Source organism: Pelophylax lessonae, assembly GCF_965119305.1.
Source record: "Pelophylax lessonae genome assembly, chromosome: 4".
Taxonomy (NCBI): Eukaryota; Metazoa; Chordata; class Amphibia; order Anura; family Ranidae; genus Pelophylax; species Pelophylax lessonae.
In genome coordinates this window covers 10,687,935-10,703,858 of record NC_138771.1, presented here as the reverse complement: position 1 = coordinate 10,703,858, position 15,924 = coordinate 10,687,935, and the positions used below count along the sequence as shown (strand labels likewise).

The 15,924-nt window shown below is 46.6% G+C and overlaps 1 protein-coding gene across 2 annotated transcripts in view; it reads left to right on the top strand.

The window, feature by feature from the left end:
* Positions 1 to 11,211: 11,211 nt before the first annotated feature.
* Positions 11,212 to 15,924, top strand: part of ZFAND6 (zinc finger AN1-type containing 6) — a 65,143-nt gene continuing 60,430 nt past the window's right edge. Inside the window, exon 1 of one of the 2 annotated variants that reach the window (XM_082256043.1) lies at positions 11,212 to 11,509. The gene's annotated coding sequence lies outside the window, so the exon portion shown is untranslated. The remainder of the gene's footprint in view (positions 11,510 to 15,924) is intronic. The other variant, XM_082256044.1, reaches the window with a different exon arrangement.

Sequence of the window (15,924 nt, the reverse complement as noted above, 5' to 3'; positions counted from 1 at the left end):
CGCCTTTTGCAGCACAGTAACCCGGAAGTGACGTCATGGACGCCGCCTCCGGGTTACGTCAACGGAGACCCGATCGATGCCGTTTCCGGCATTCATCGGGACTCCATCCAGCCGGCGGACGCGCCGGCTGGGTGCTCGGGGCTCCCGGTGGGACGGGAGCCCCGGGCAAAGCCACGGAAGGTGGCGGGAGAGGGGGGGACGTCCCCTCCCGCCCCCCCCGTGTACCGATCGAGCGGCTCCCGAGCCGCATCGGTCGGTACCGACGGAAAGCCAACCGTCGGCTTCAAACCACGGTACCGGGATGGTGTCTCTAGCTAGAGGAATCATCCCGGTACACTACCGCAAAGTTTACCGACGTAGACCTACGTTAGTATGCGGTAAGTGGTTAAGAATGTCATATAGCAGAAAGTGAAAAATATTGTTTTTTTTTTCAAAATTGTCGCTCTTTTTTTGTTTATAGCGCAAAAAATAAAAATCGCACAGGTGATCAAATACCACCAAAAGAAATCTCTATTTGTGGTACAGCGTCGCACCACCGCGCAATTGTCAGTTAAAGTAACGCGGTGTCTAATCGCAAAATAGGGCCTGGTCATTAAGGGGGAAAATCCTTCCGGTCTTAAAGTGGGTAATGGTGCAAAATACACCAAAAAAAGGTGCAGGTGCTAATATTCCAAACTCGCTTAGTGAATACATGAATATAAAAAAATATACATTGTTAGTGAAAAATAAATAAATAAATAGTTCATAAAAATGTGAAGTCCTGTGAATAAAAGGGTGTCCTTTTTAAATTCCACTCGTGGTCTTGCTGCTCCTTCTAGTGCCACCGGTGGAAACGCCTTAGACGGTGTTGTTTATTAAACACGTTTGAAAAAATGCTGCTCGAAAACCTTGTGACATAAAAAGTTCCAAAATTGCAAAGGCCTGATCCTTAAAGCGGAGTTCCGGGCACAAAATCGACCTAATCGATTTTGTGGCCATCCGCTTGCTTTGCTTCACCTGAAAAGGAATTGGATAGTTAGGATTATTTATTTTTTTTTACTTACCTTGTAATTATAGAAAGAAATACTCACCTTTCGTCACTTCCTCCCTCTGTGGCCTCGGCCTGCGCCGTCTCTTCCGGTTTGCAATGATTCCTGGGAGCTGAACGTCATCGCTCCCAGGAATCAATGCGACGGCACCGGCCCCGCTCGTCACTTTTGGTGCAACGCCGCATTCCCTGCTAAACAGCTTCTGGGCATGCCCAGAAGCTGTGTAGGAATGCGGCGCCGCGCCGGAAGTGACGAGAGGGGGCGGTGAAGGCGCATTCTGGGAGAAGAAGACGCGAAAGAGGACGCAGAAGAGGATCGCGCTGGCTTCAGCTGCCCTCAACAGAGATGGCAACGCTGTAGAAGAAATGTTATAAGTGAGTATTTCTTCTTGCAGGTAAGTGCGAACCGGGACAGAACAGAGGCTAGCCATTGTGGAATGTACTAGCCCTGACTGTCCCGGGGGTATGTTTATTGAAAAACTGTTTTTGTGCCCGGAATTCCGCTTTAACCACTTTACCTCCGAAAGATTTACCCCCCCCCCCCCACCTTTATGACCAGGCCACTTTTTTTTCCGATTCGGCACTGCATGACTTTAACTGACAACTGCGCGGTCGTGCGACGCTGAACCCAAACGAAACTGACCTTTTTTTCTCACAAATAGAGCTTTATTTTGGTGAAATTTGATCACCTGTGAGATTTTTTTTTTTTTTTGCGCTATAAACAGAAAAAAGAGCAACAATTCTGAAAAAACAAAACAAAAACCCAATTTCCTGACAGACTCCATGGCAGCATACGTATCGGGTTTGGCCCCGCCCCCAAACCTACCCATAGGACATCACTCCCATAAATCTTTGCACCTGTTCAGCACACGTGTTCCTTTTTTGTCCTCCAAAGGATTACCTGTATCCTACCTGAAGATGGATCCCAGGAGATGGATGTCTCTACCAATCGGGTATAGAGTTCTATAGCCCCAGCTGCTGCGGGGTATGGAGTAGGGGCGAAGATGCATGCAGCCTTTGGCCAAAAAGCCCTGCTGCTGCGGGTGGCCGGTACCCTAAGAGTGTCATAAGTCCGGTGTGTGATCATCCATCCCTGGGGGCAGCGGTTCCTGAGTATCGCTTTGTGTGATTATCTCCATGGCAACTATACTTGTGTATATTTATGGAATTTAATGCTTTGTCTTTACCTTTGTGTAATTTGTCTTGTTCCCTGGTGGCTAGCGGCCCAGGGCCGATCCGTGATCACTTCCTGATCGGCCGCCAGTTAGATGCGTAGTGCGCATGCGCGGGCGCCTCGAGAACGAGGCTTGGTTCTCGCGCATGCGCGGTAGCGAAGCGGCGCATGCGCAGTGGCATTTCCAGGCGACGATCACTGATGATGTCATGCGGCGCCATATTTAAATCTCCTGAGCTGTCAGCAGTGTTGTGTGTATACACTGCTGATAAGGAGACGCTGTGTGCTGCCAGCTGGTTCTTACTGTCCTTACTGCTGCATCGCTACCGCTCTGCTCCTCGCCCACCTGGTTTCCTGGTCCCCAGTTTGGGAGCAACCCCCCCCCCCATTTTTGTTTGCTTCCTTTCTGATAACGTTGTCCTGCTCAGCCCTGTAGGTCAGCGCCAGAATGGAAGCCTCTCTGCCCTCCGGTGGTCAGCCCGCCCTTAACAGGTATTAGGGGCTTTTTAGGATGGGGGTGTGGGTTACGGGGGGACTGGAACTCAGATGTTCCTAGCTTCCTGTTTGTCTCTCCTTTTGTTTTTTCTTATTGTTTCAGCCCTTCTCATTCAGAGACTCGGCACTCCTCCCAAAGGAGTGAAAGACGCTCAAGTTCTCACCACCGGCACTCTTCTCGGAGGTCCCCATCGGGCTCCCATCACCTTAAGAGAGCGTCCACATCAGCCAGTCACTCAAGAAGACCTGATAAAGCAGGTTGTTGGGGCTGTGGCGCTCATATCCCTGAAAAGAAGTCCCCGTGTGACAGGTGTTTTTCCCAGGCTGCGGGAGAAAGGGATACTTCTGACTAGCGTATTGAAGCCCTGGTCAAAAGAGTAGTAAAGGACTCTTTAGCCAAAATGGGTGTTAATCAATCCCAAGGCTCTGCAACGGCTCCTCCAAGCCCTTCCCCTGCAATGCTTCATCCACAGGAAGACCTGGGGTCTGCTCATACAAGCCATCAGTCGGCACTCCTGTCGGGAAGCGACTCTAAATCTGAGGACCCCTGTCCGGGGTTTGAGTACGCCTTAGTTCCTTCCTTGGTAAGGGCAGTTAGGGAGACCTTGAATTGGGAGGAGTCAGCTGTTCCCCCTCCCAAGCAAAAGAAATATTTTAAACAGCTCAATAAGGAGCGTGTTAATTTTCCCTTCCTGGGAGAGCTGGGAGAAATTATCTCAGAGGAGTGGAGTAAGGTTGAACGGAAGAATTCCTTAGTCTCCAAGATGTCCAAATTATATCCATTCAAAGAGGAAGATGTCAAAAATCTTGAATCCCCTCCTCTAGTGGACGCAGCAGTAATGAGGCTGGTAAAGCACGTGACTCTTCCCCTGGAGGATACGGTCTCGTTCAAAGATCCGCCGGATCGAAGAATGGATTCAGACTTAAAAAGAATTTATCTGACGGCAGGTATGGCCTGCAAACCGGCCCTAGCCTTGGCCGCTCTATCTAAGGCTATGGAGTCATGGGCTGACGTGGTGGATGAATCCGTCAGGACAGTCTCGGAAGAGGTTGCCAGAAGTTCCCCAATTCAGGAACTTAGACTGGCTTTGTCGTTTCTTGGGGAGGCTTCCATAGATCTGATCCGGCTGTTGGCCAGAGTTATGCTGTCCTCAGTCACAGCTAAGAGGGCCCTATGGCTTCGTCCGTGGGTCGCTGATCCGGCATCAAAACAAGTCTGGTGCCGTATTCAGTTTGAGGGGTCCTCCCTTTTCGGGAACAAGCTTGATGAGGCCATAACCCGGGCCACGGGCGGGAAGTCTGGGTTTCTTCCTCAGGATCGGCGCCAGTTTAATGTAAAGAAGGGGCAGCCTAATAGGAAGTTCGTTCCAGATCGAGCCAGGGAGGCTCGCACATACAGGCCTGGACGAGAATTTAATAGAAATTGGAGGTCCAAACAATCCTCCAGGAAGACTTTGAAGAACGTCTCCTCTGGGGACAGCGAGCCCACTAAGTCCTTTTGAGGTTGGGCCCGCTCAGGCATGCCGAGTGGGAGCACGTTTACTCTCTTTCCGTCATGTCTGGGCGGCTTTGATTCGAGACCCCTGGACCATCAGGACGGTGTCTTCAGGTCACAAGTGGGTCTTCAAGGAGATGCCAGGTTCAAGATTCCTGCCTACTGTCCTACCATCCTCAGTAGAGAGACGTCAAATTTTACTTTCTTACGTCAAGTCTCTCATTGCTCAAGGAGCTGTCATCTCCGTTCCACAGTCCGAGCAAGGCCAAGGAATATACTCTCCGCTGTTTCTGGTCCAAAACAAAAACGGTTCGTGGAGACCAGTCATAGACCTCACTTTCTTAAACCAGTTTATAAAGAGAGAGAGATTCAAGATGGAGACCCTGCTATCCATACAACAAGCAGTTCAGCCGGCTGATTGGATGGTGTCCATCGACCTGAAGGACGCTTACTTTCATGTCCCTGTGGCAGAAGGTTTTCAAAAGTATCTCCGGTTCGCAGTGGGAGGTTCACATCTACAGTTTATCTGTCTTCCCTTCGGGCTCTCCACATCTCCACGGACCTTTTCAAAAATCTTATTGGCCGTGGTAGCCCTGCTGAAAATGAGAGGTATCCGGCTCCATCATTATTTGGACGAACTCCTCCTGTTGTCTCAAAGCAAAGAACAACTGGTAGATCATCTAGGGCAGGTCGTGTCCACTCTCCAGAGTTTCGGCTGGCTACTGAACGTAGAAAAGAGCCACTTGACTCCAACACAGTCCCTTGTCTATCTTGGCGCTCTGTTCGATACGGCAAAGGTGACAATATCTCTGCCAGTAGAGAAGATAGGTACAGTCTGGGACAGAGTTCGTTTTGCCCTCTCGTCTTCTCATCTTCAGGCACGCCAATGCCTGAAGGTGATCGGGACTATGGTCGCAATAGTTCCCATGGTAAAATGGGCCCTGTGGAAGATGAGGCCCTTTCAGAAGGGATTTCTACAACAGTGGGATGCACGGCACCTGGATCAACTTATCTTTCTGACTCCAGCCATGAGAGCGAGTCTTCCTTGGTGGTTGTGCAAAGATCACCTGTTGAACTGCCACTCACTGAGACCAGCCCTGTGGGTAGTGATCACTTCGGACGCCAGCAATATAGGCTGGGGCGCCCACTGTCTGTCGGAAGTGGCTCAGGGCAGGTGGAGTTTTCCTACCCAAGGGATAGTGTCCAACGTCCTGGAACTTCGGGCAGCATATCAAGCCCTTCGGGCGTTCTCTCATCTGACAAAGGGTCTACCTGTCATGCTACGACTGGACAACACCTCAGCAGTAGCGTATGTGAGGAGACAGGGAGGAACGCGCAAGCTGGTCCCTTTTAAGGGAAATAGAGCCGATCATGTCATGGGCACAAAGAAATCTCTCAGATCTGTCGGCAGTCTATGTTCCAGGAATCCAGAATGCCCAAGCGGACTTTCTGTCCAGAGTAGACCTGGACAACAACGAGTGGTCCCTACACAGGGAAGTATTCATTTGGATTCTGTCGTTGGGGTTCTCCCCAGGAGTCGACCTCTTCGCCTCCCCCTGCAACCACAAGCTACAAAAGTATTACTCAAGGTTCAGGGATCCCCAGGCATTCAGGGTGGATGCCCTCTCGGACCAGTGGAGGTTTCACAGGGTGTACGCATTCACCTTTCTGTGAGTTCCCTCAGGGTCCAAGTATCGGCTATCTCGGCCTTCATGGGTATCTCCTGGGCTAGTCATGCCCTGATACGACAGTTCTTTAAGGGAGCAGTGAGAATTAGGCCTCAAAGAAAGCCTAGGTTTCCCAAGTGGGACCCTCCCTTGGTGCTGGACTTTCTTTCAAATCGTATTCAGGGCACGTCTGAGCCCCTCACCATCAAGGAGCTTACCCAGGGTTCTGTCCTGGGACCAATCCTGTTTAATTTATTCATAAATGATCTAGAGGAGGGGATATCTAGTACAATCTCAGTATTTGCAGATGATACTAAATTAGGCTTGCCAATATCTTCTATGCAGGATGTGGAAATCTTGCAAGCAGACCTGAACAAAATAACGGGGTGGGCAACTACATGGCAGATGAGATTTAATGTTGAAAAATAATGCACTTGGGGGCCAGAAACCAGAAAGCAAGCTACTCACTAGGGGGGGGGGACCTCTGGGTGAGTCTAGGATGGAAAGGGACCTGGGGGTACTGGTAGACAACAGGCTTGGCAGTGGCATGCAATGCCAAGCCGCCGCAAGCAAAGCCAACAGAATACTGGGTTGTATAAAAAAGGGGATTCACTCCAGAAATAAAGAGATTATTCTTCCACTCTTCAAGACTCTGGTCCGGCCACATCTGGAGTATGCTGTCCAGTTCAGGGCACCGGTCCTCAGGAAGGATGTGCTGGAACTGGAGAGAGTCCAGAGAAGGGCAACAAAAATAATTAGGGGAATGGAGGACATCAGCTATGAGGAAAGACTACAAGCACTGAACCTATTCTCTCTGGAGAAGAGACGATTGAGGGGGGATATGATATCAATGTACAAATACTGTACTGGCGACCCTAGCATAAGGAACAAACTATTCAGAGAAAGGAGATACAATAAGACACGTGGCCACTCACTAAAACTTGAGGAAAGGCGGTTTAACCTTAAAGTGCGTAAGGGGTTCTTCACTGTAAGAGCGGTAAGGATGTGGAATTCTCTTCCACAAGCAGTCGTATCAGCAGGGAGCATTGATAGTTTCAAAAAACTATTAGATGGGCACCTTAAAGACCACAACATACAGGGGGTATACAATGTACAACATACAGGGGTATACAATGTACAACATACAGGGGTATACAATGTACAACATACAGGGATATACAATGTACAACATACAGGGGTATACAATGTACAACATACAGGGGTATACAATGTACAACATACAGGGGTATACAATGTACAACATACAGGGGTATACAATGTACAATATACAGGGGTATACAATGTACAACATACAGGGGTATACAATGTACAACATACAGGGGTATACAATGTACAACATACAGGGGTATACAATGTACAACATACAGGGGTATACAATGTACAACATACAGGGGTATACAATGTACAACATACAGGGGTATACAATGTACAACATACAGGGGTATACAATGTACAACATACAGGGGTATACAATGTACAACATACAGGGGTATACAATGTACAATATACAGGGGTATACAATGTACAACATACAGGGGTATACAATGTACGGTTAAAAGCAAACACACACACACATCATAGGTTGAACTGGATGGACTCATGTCTTTTTTCAACCTCACTAACTATGTAACTATGTACTCTGATTACAGTCTTTCTAGTAGCTGTAACTTCGGCTAAGAGGGTATCAGAAATTGGGGCCCTCGGGGCACAAGAGCCCTTCCTGACATTCTTTCCTGATAGAGTGGTTCTTATTCCCATATTGGATGCAAGACCGAAAGTGACCTCTGTTTTCCACTAAAACGTCGAAATTGTGTTACCAACTTTCAGACAAGAGGAAGACTCTCTGGTTCATTCTCTGGATGTCGGTAATTGCATCAGAAAATATCTGGAAGCTACATCTTCTTTCAGGGAATCAGAATACAGTAAAACCTTGGTTTGAGAGTAACTTGGTTTAAGAGCGCTTTGCAAGACAAGCAAAATTTTCCAATAAATTTTGACTTGATATACAAGCGATGTCTTGATATACAAGTAGCCTCAAGTCACAGCTGAGTATAAAAGAGAAGAGAGGCGCCTCTAAGTGTAGCAATATGGTTACATTTAATGAAGGTACAACATTTAGCAACTCACATGGTTGATGATTGGAACAGGCACATCTAAGGATGCAGGCATCAGGGATAAAGCTGTCTACATAGACCATCCTCCACACCGCCCATCTACGTCATCCCTTCCATGCTGACCCTCGCTATCAGATCGCTTTACTCCAGGGTGGTCTTCCCGGTCAGGATTACAGACTAGTCTATGTGGACAGCTTTACCCCGGATGCCTGCATACTTAGATGTGCTTGTTTTATTCATCAACCATGTGAGTTGCTAAATGTTGTACCTTCATTAAATGGAACCATATTGCTACACTTAGAGGCGCCTCTCTTCTCTTTGATACTCTGTAGCTCCTGCTGGATTTTACTCCTAATCCCCTTGTGGAAGTGGCTATTTGTGGATGGACATTTTATGGTTACACAACCTATCGCAATGCTATAATCTTTTTATATGGACTATAAACTGAAGGACTTATGAATAAATGGTTGTGGAACGAATCATCTGAGTTTCCATTATTTCTTATGGGGAAATTTGCTTTGATATAAGAGTGCTTTGGATTACAAGCATGCTTCCGGAACCAATTATGCTCGCAATCCAAGGTTTTACTGTATCTCTTTGTTGCGTTCTATGGGAAAAGCAAATGCTCCAGGGCCTTTACGAGATCTATCTCCTCATGGGTTATTCAAACCATCCAGTGGGCTTATAGGGCTAAGGGCTTGACCCCTCCAACGGCAGTTACGGCTCATTCGACGCGTAGCGTGGCGACTTCCTGTGCAGTCTCCAGACACGTAGCTTCTGACGTAATCTGTAAAGCAGCGGCATGGTTCTCTATTAATACATTCCTGTCCCACTACTGTGTTGAGCCGGCGGCTCTCTCTTCTGTGAATTTTGGTTTGCAAATCTTGTCTGTTGACAAAGTGAATTAAACTTTTTTCTGTTCAGCAACTGCCCACCCTGTTGTGTACGGTGAGTTATTTCCCGATACGTAGGCTGCCATGGAGTCTGTCAGGAAAACGGAAAATTTATATCAAATACTTTTCCTTTTCTGATGGACTCCATGGCAGCAGGAGTTCCCTCCCATGGAGGATAGTTAAGGCCCGTACACACGTGCAGATTGTCAGCCGAAAAGATTCGGCCGGCGACCGATCGGCCGATTTTCGGCTTGTTAGTATGATGCTTCTTTCGGCCGAACAGAATCTGTCGTGCAAGCATTAAAATTTTTGTTGGCCAACACCAGAACGGCCGATTGTTCGCCAGTCAGTACAGAATTCGGCCGACAGACAGCAGATTTGCAAGACTGGGCATGCTCAGAAAAGAAAAAAGACAAGGAAAGTTAACCATCACATGACATCACTTCTGCAGTCGGCTGTTGTTGGCCGACAAAATTCGTGTGCAGTCTTTTGCACTTTTCAACAGACAAGACAGCCCGCGGACAAAAGACGGCCGATCGTTCGGCCGACGATCGGTACGTGTGTACGAGGCATTACAGAACACGTGTGCTGAACAGGTGCAAAGATTTATGGGAGTGGTGTCCTATGGGTAGGTTTGGGGGCGGGGCCAAACCCGATACGTATGCTACCATGGAGTCCATCAGGAAAGGAAAATTACGGTAAGTATTTGATATCAATTTTCTGTTATTTTTCACATTCTGCTATATAATATTCCCAAAAAAAAAGTAAAAATCAAAATTTTTTAACATTTTAGGCCAATTTATTTTCTGCTACATATTTTTGGTTAAAAAAAAAAACCGCAATAAGCGTATTTTGATTGGTTTGCGCAAAAGTTATCGCGTCTACAAACTAGGGGAAAGATTTATGTCATCTTTATTGTTTTTTTTTAATAGTAATGGTGGTGATCTGTGATTTTTAGCGGGACTGCGACATTGCGGCGGACAGATCGGACCCCTAACTGACATTTTTTACACTTTTGGAGGGACCAGTGACATTACTACAGTAATCAGTGCTATACATATGCACTGTCACTGTACTAATGACACTGGCAGGGGAAGGGGTTAACACAGCAGGTGATCAAATGGTTAAATGTAAGCCTTGTGGAGTGTTTCTAACTGTGTGGGGGAGGGGCTTTTGAAATGACCATATAGACCTGTAATCAAATATAGAAGGATTACACCCTATGTATGTACAGGCCCCACCCCTTTGCACACACAGGCCCTATCCCTATGTACACACAGGCCCCACCCCTATGTATCCACAGGGACCAGTGCACCATACATAGGGGTGCGGCCTGTGTACATAGGGGTGTGGCCTGGGTACATAGGGGTGTGGCCTGTGTACATAGGGGTATGGCCTGGGTACATAGGGGTGTGGTCTGTTTACATAGGGGTGTGGCCTGGGTACATAGGGGTGGAACCTGTGTGTACATAGGGGTAGGGCCTGTACAGACATAGGGGCGGGGCCTGTTTGTGGGTACATAGGGGTGGGGCCAGTGTGTATATAGGAATGGGGCCTGTGCATGCATAGGGGTGGGTCCTGTACATACATAGGGGTGGGGCTTGTACATACATAGGGGTGGGGCCTGTACATACATAGGGGTGGGGCCTGTGTGTACATAGGGGCGGGGCCTGTGTGTGGGTACATAGGGGTGGGGCCAGTGTGTATATAGGGATGGGGCCTGTGCATACATAGGGGTGGGGCCTGTACATACATAAGGGTGGGTCCTGTACATACATAGGGGTGGGGCATGTACATACATAGGGGTGGGGCCTGTGTGCACATAGGGGTGGGTCCTGTACATACATAGGGGTGGGGCATGTACATACATAGGGGTGGGGCCTGTGTGCACATAGGGGTGGGGCCTGTACATACATAGGAGCGGGGCCTGTGTGTGGGTACATAGGGGTGGAGCCTATGTACATAGGGGCGTGGCCTGTGTACATAGGGGTGGGGCCTGTGTGTGTGTGGGAGACCAACATGAGATGTTGGGTGATTTTTTTAAACCTTTCTTTTTAAATAAACTTTATTTCTATCATACAGGGGAACAAAAGCCATGTTTGCTTTCTTCCAGGCAGACAAGGAGTAATAATGTCAGCAATCCTCCATGTTGTTATTATTCCGGGTGTCAGGCATCTCTCACCGCTGATTCACTGGGATTATCCTAACTGGCAGAACTGGCCAACAGCCATGACTAAGCTCGGTGGTGACGTCACGCATGACGTACAAGTCACGTAACACACAGATCTCTCGCTCGGCCAATGAGAAGCGAGCACCGGCGGGGAGGAGCCGGAAGTGGTCCGGGAAAAAGCGGCCCTCGCCGGAAGTGGGAGAGAGGAAAAAAAAAAAAACCGGAAGCGTGAAAGGAGGAAGTGTCTGAGACCGGCTGTGTCCTGTGTGTCACCGGGAGAGTCTTCCGAGGACGGGGAGCGACACCGAGAGAGGCGGAGCGGGGACACCGAGAGGAGGGGTGCGGAGACACCGAGGGAGAGTCACTGCCGTACACAGGCCTTGTCCGGTCACCGCGAGAGACGTCACCGGAGACCGAGAATACCCGGAATACCCGTCCCCGCCGGTGTGTGAGGTGAGTCCGACTGACATCTCCCCTCCTCTCCCTCACAGTGTGTATCCAGAATCAGCTCAATGTAAACACAGGATATCTCTATATATAACCCGAGTGTCACTGTGTATCCAGAATATATATATATATATCGGTGTGTGTATCCAGAATATAGATAGATCGGTGTGTGTGTATCCAGAATATATATATATCGGTGTGTGTATCCAGAATATATATATATCGGTGTGTATCCAGAATATATATAGATCGGTGTGTGTGTATCCAGAATATAGATAGATCGGTGTGTGTATCCAGAATATATATAGATCGGTGTGTATCCAGAATATAGATAGATCGGTGTGTGTGTGTATCCAGAATATAGATAGAACGGTGTGTGTATCCAGAATATAGATAGATCGGTGTGTATCCAGAATATAGATAGATCGGTGTGTATCCAGAATATAGATAGAACGGTGTGTGTATCCAGAATATAGATCGGTGTGTATCCAGAATATAGATAGATCGGTGTGTATCCAGAATATAGATAGATCGGTGTGTGTGTATCCAGAATATAGATAGAACGGTGTGTGTGTGTGTGTATCCAGAATATAGATAGATCGGTGTGTGTGTGTGTGTATCCAGAATATAGATAGATCGGTGTGTGTGTGTGTATCCAGAATATAGATAGAACGGTGTGTGTGTATCCAGAATATAGATAGAACGGTGTGTGTGTATCCAGAATATAGATAGATCGGTGTGTGTGTGTGTGTATCCAGAATATAGATAGATCGGTGTGTGTATCCAGAATATAGATAGAACGGTGTGTGTGTGTGTATCCAGAATATAGATAGATCGGTGTGTATCCAGAATATAGATAGATCGGTGTGTATCCAGAATATAGATAGATCGGTGTGTATCCAGAATATAGATAGATCGGTGTGTGTGTGTGTATCCAGAATATAGATAGAACGGTGTGTGTGTATCCAGAATATAGATAGATCGGTGTGTGTGTGTGTATCCAGAATATAGATAGATCGGTGTGTGTGTGTGTATCCAGAATATAGATAGATCGGTTTGTGTGTGTGTATCCAGAATATAGATAGAACGGTGTGTGTGTGTGTATCCAGAATATAGATAGATCGGTGTGTATCCAGAATATAGATAGATCGGTGTGTATCCAGAATATAGATAGATCGGTGTGTGTATCCAGAATGTATATAGATCAGTGTGTGTGTATCCAGAATATATATAGATCAGTGTGTGTGTATCCAGAATATATATATAGATCGGTGTGTATCCAGAATATAGATAGATCGGTGTGTGTGTGTGTATCCAGAATATAGATAGATCGGTGTGTGTGTGTGTGTATCCAGAATATAGATAGATCGGTGTGTATCCAGAATATAGATAGATCGGTGTGTATCCAGAATATAGATAGATCGGTGTGTGTATCCAGAATGTATATAGATCAGTGTGTGTGTATCCAGAATATATATAGATCGGTGTGTATCCAGAATATAGATAGATCGGTGTGTGTATCCAGAATGTATATAGATCGGTGTGTGTATCCAGAATATATATAGATCAGTGTGTGTGTATCCAGAATATATATAGATCGGTGTGTATCCAGAATATAGATAGATCGGTGTGTGTATCCAGAATATAGATAGATCGGTGTGTGTGTGTGTATCCAGAATATAGATAGAACGGTGTGTGTGTGTGTATCCAGAATATAGATAGATCGGTGTGTGTGTGTGTATCCAGAATATAGATAGATCGGTGTGTATCCAGAATATATATAGATCGGTGTGTATCCAGAATATATATAGATCGGTGTGTATCCAGAATATATATAGATCGGTGTGTATCCAGAATATAGATAGATCGGTGTGTGTGTGTATCCAGAATATAGATAGATCGGTGTGTGTATCCAGAATGTATATAGATCAGTGTGTGTGTATCCAGAATATATATAGATCAGTGTGTGTGTATCCAGAATATATATAGATCGGTGTGTATCCAGAATATAGATAGATCGGTGTGTGTATCCAGAATATAGATAGATCGGTGTGTGTGTGTGTATCCAGAATATAGATAGAACGGTGTGTGTGTGTGTATCCAGAATATAGATAGATCGGTGTGTGTGTGTGTATCCAGAATATAGATAGATCGGTGTGTATCCAGAATATATATAGATCGGTGTGTATCCAGAATATAGATAGATCGGTGTGTATCCAGAATATATATAGATCGGTGTGTATCCAGAATATATATAGATCGGTGTGTATCCAGAATATATATAGATCGGTGTGTATCCAGAATATAGATAGATCGGTGTGTGTGTGTATCCAGAATATATACATCGGTGCGTAAACACAGGATCCCCATGTATATCCAGAATATCAAAGTAAACGCAGCCTCATACATACACATAGAGATCTCTCTCCAGATACCAACCGTCACTGCGTAATGCAAAAGTGGGCGGGCTCTACCGTTTCTTTGTCACATACGTGTAAATGCAGGATCCCAATGTATATCCAGAAAGTAAATGTAAATCCAGAATTCTCTGTATGTAAACACAGGATCTATCTATCATCTTGACTTCTTGCTGACAGCTTAATGCAGAGAGGGGGACTGTCATCATCACACACAGGTAAACCTAGAATCCTCTCATTGTACACAAAGGATCTCTATCTATATATATATATATATCTCTATCTCTCCAGAATATAAATATAATTCCAAAATCTTTAACTTTTTTTGCCAGCTGTGTAATGCAGAGCGGGAGATCTTTACCATCTGGTTGCCATGGATTTTGCACCTCAGTGGATCTCCTTGTAAATCCAGGATCTCAATGGACATCTAAAACGTTGATCTAATTCCAGAATTATCTTCATGTAGACATGGGGGAGGGGGGGGGTGGATATATATATATATATATATATATATATATATATATATATATGTGTGTGTAAAGGGTGGAGCCAACTCAATATTGAACCCTACGGACTAAGACTGGGATGCCATTAAAGTTCATGTGTGTGTAAAGGCCGGCGTCCCAATACTTTTGGTAACAGTGTTACAAAGCGGCATCTGTGCACCAGATATATATAGATAGAGATGTATATCTCTATAGCTCTATCTATATGTGTATATATATATATATATATATAATATTAGATAGAGATTTATACATATATAATATAATGTGTCTCTTCCGGTTAGGGAACGCCGCTGGCAGCTGACTTCCAATGTGATCACACACAGCAGGAGCCCAGCGGTGGGCACTGTGGACTCGATGTCCGCTGATTCAGCAGAACATCGGTCTGCCTATGTAAACAAGTACAGAATGCATAGATCCTGTGTTCCTGCATAGAGACGCTGATCCATGCCTTCCACTAGTTTAAAGCACCTCCCACAGTTTGGAGGAACACTGGCTAGGCACACATTTAACCCTTTGATCGCCCCTGTTAATTCTTTCCCTGTCAGTGTCATTAGTACAGTGACAGTGCATGTTTCTCTTTTGTTCATTGATGCACTCAGCTCCTGATCGTCTTAACCATTGGGTTATACTGCCCCCTACAGGTGTAAGACACTAGGCAGAAAAGTCTGGCTATGCCTGTGGGCAGTCTCGGGTGTATACTCCCTCTCTCTGCTATAAGTACTTTTTTTTTTTTTTCTGCCTAGTCAGAAGTAAGGACCTCGTTTCTTGCTGGGATCTCTGCTCCTGGCAAATATTTTCTTTTTGGATAGAATTTTTCTCCTGTTTTTTTTTCCTGTGAGATCTGCAACTGCCAGACGGGGCGGCGAGCTGGATAATGTAGATCCAGTGGTCACCCCAGTCTGGCAAACTTCAGCTCCGCGCTAGGTCGGCCACAACATAGCCCCACTGGACGGGGGCTGGCCTGCGAGTTAAACACCTTACAAGGTCGCATATGACTGGGTCTCCACCCGATTTTCAGTGTTCCTCCTGGCCGACGGCCCACCCATTTCAATGGCGAGGAGGTTCTGTCTGGAACGGGGCCGTCTGGTTCCTGGTATGGTGAGTAGCTGTCCCCCCCCCCCCCCCCTACTCTGCCCCTGGAAGGTTTTGGGGTGGAGGTGGGCCCCTCCTTGGGAAGATTGGACCCCCGGGTTTCCCCTTCTTCCCGTCAGGCACCCCCCTGCCAAGTCTCTCATCCTACCCCCCCCCCCTCCACTTATGCTGGGGCTGTGTGGGTGGTCTGGGGCAGGGTGCTATGATGTGGGTATGATACGATAGCAGGGTTTGCTCTTGGATACGGAACTGGCTAAAAAGGCGGGTCCAAAGGGTAGTAATAAACAGCACATACTCAGACTGGTCTGAGGTGGTAAGCGGGGTCCCCCAAGGCTCAGTCCTGGGACCAACCTTGTTCAATTTATTCATAAACAACATTGAGGTCGGGATCAGTAGTTCGATA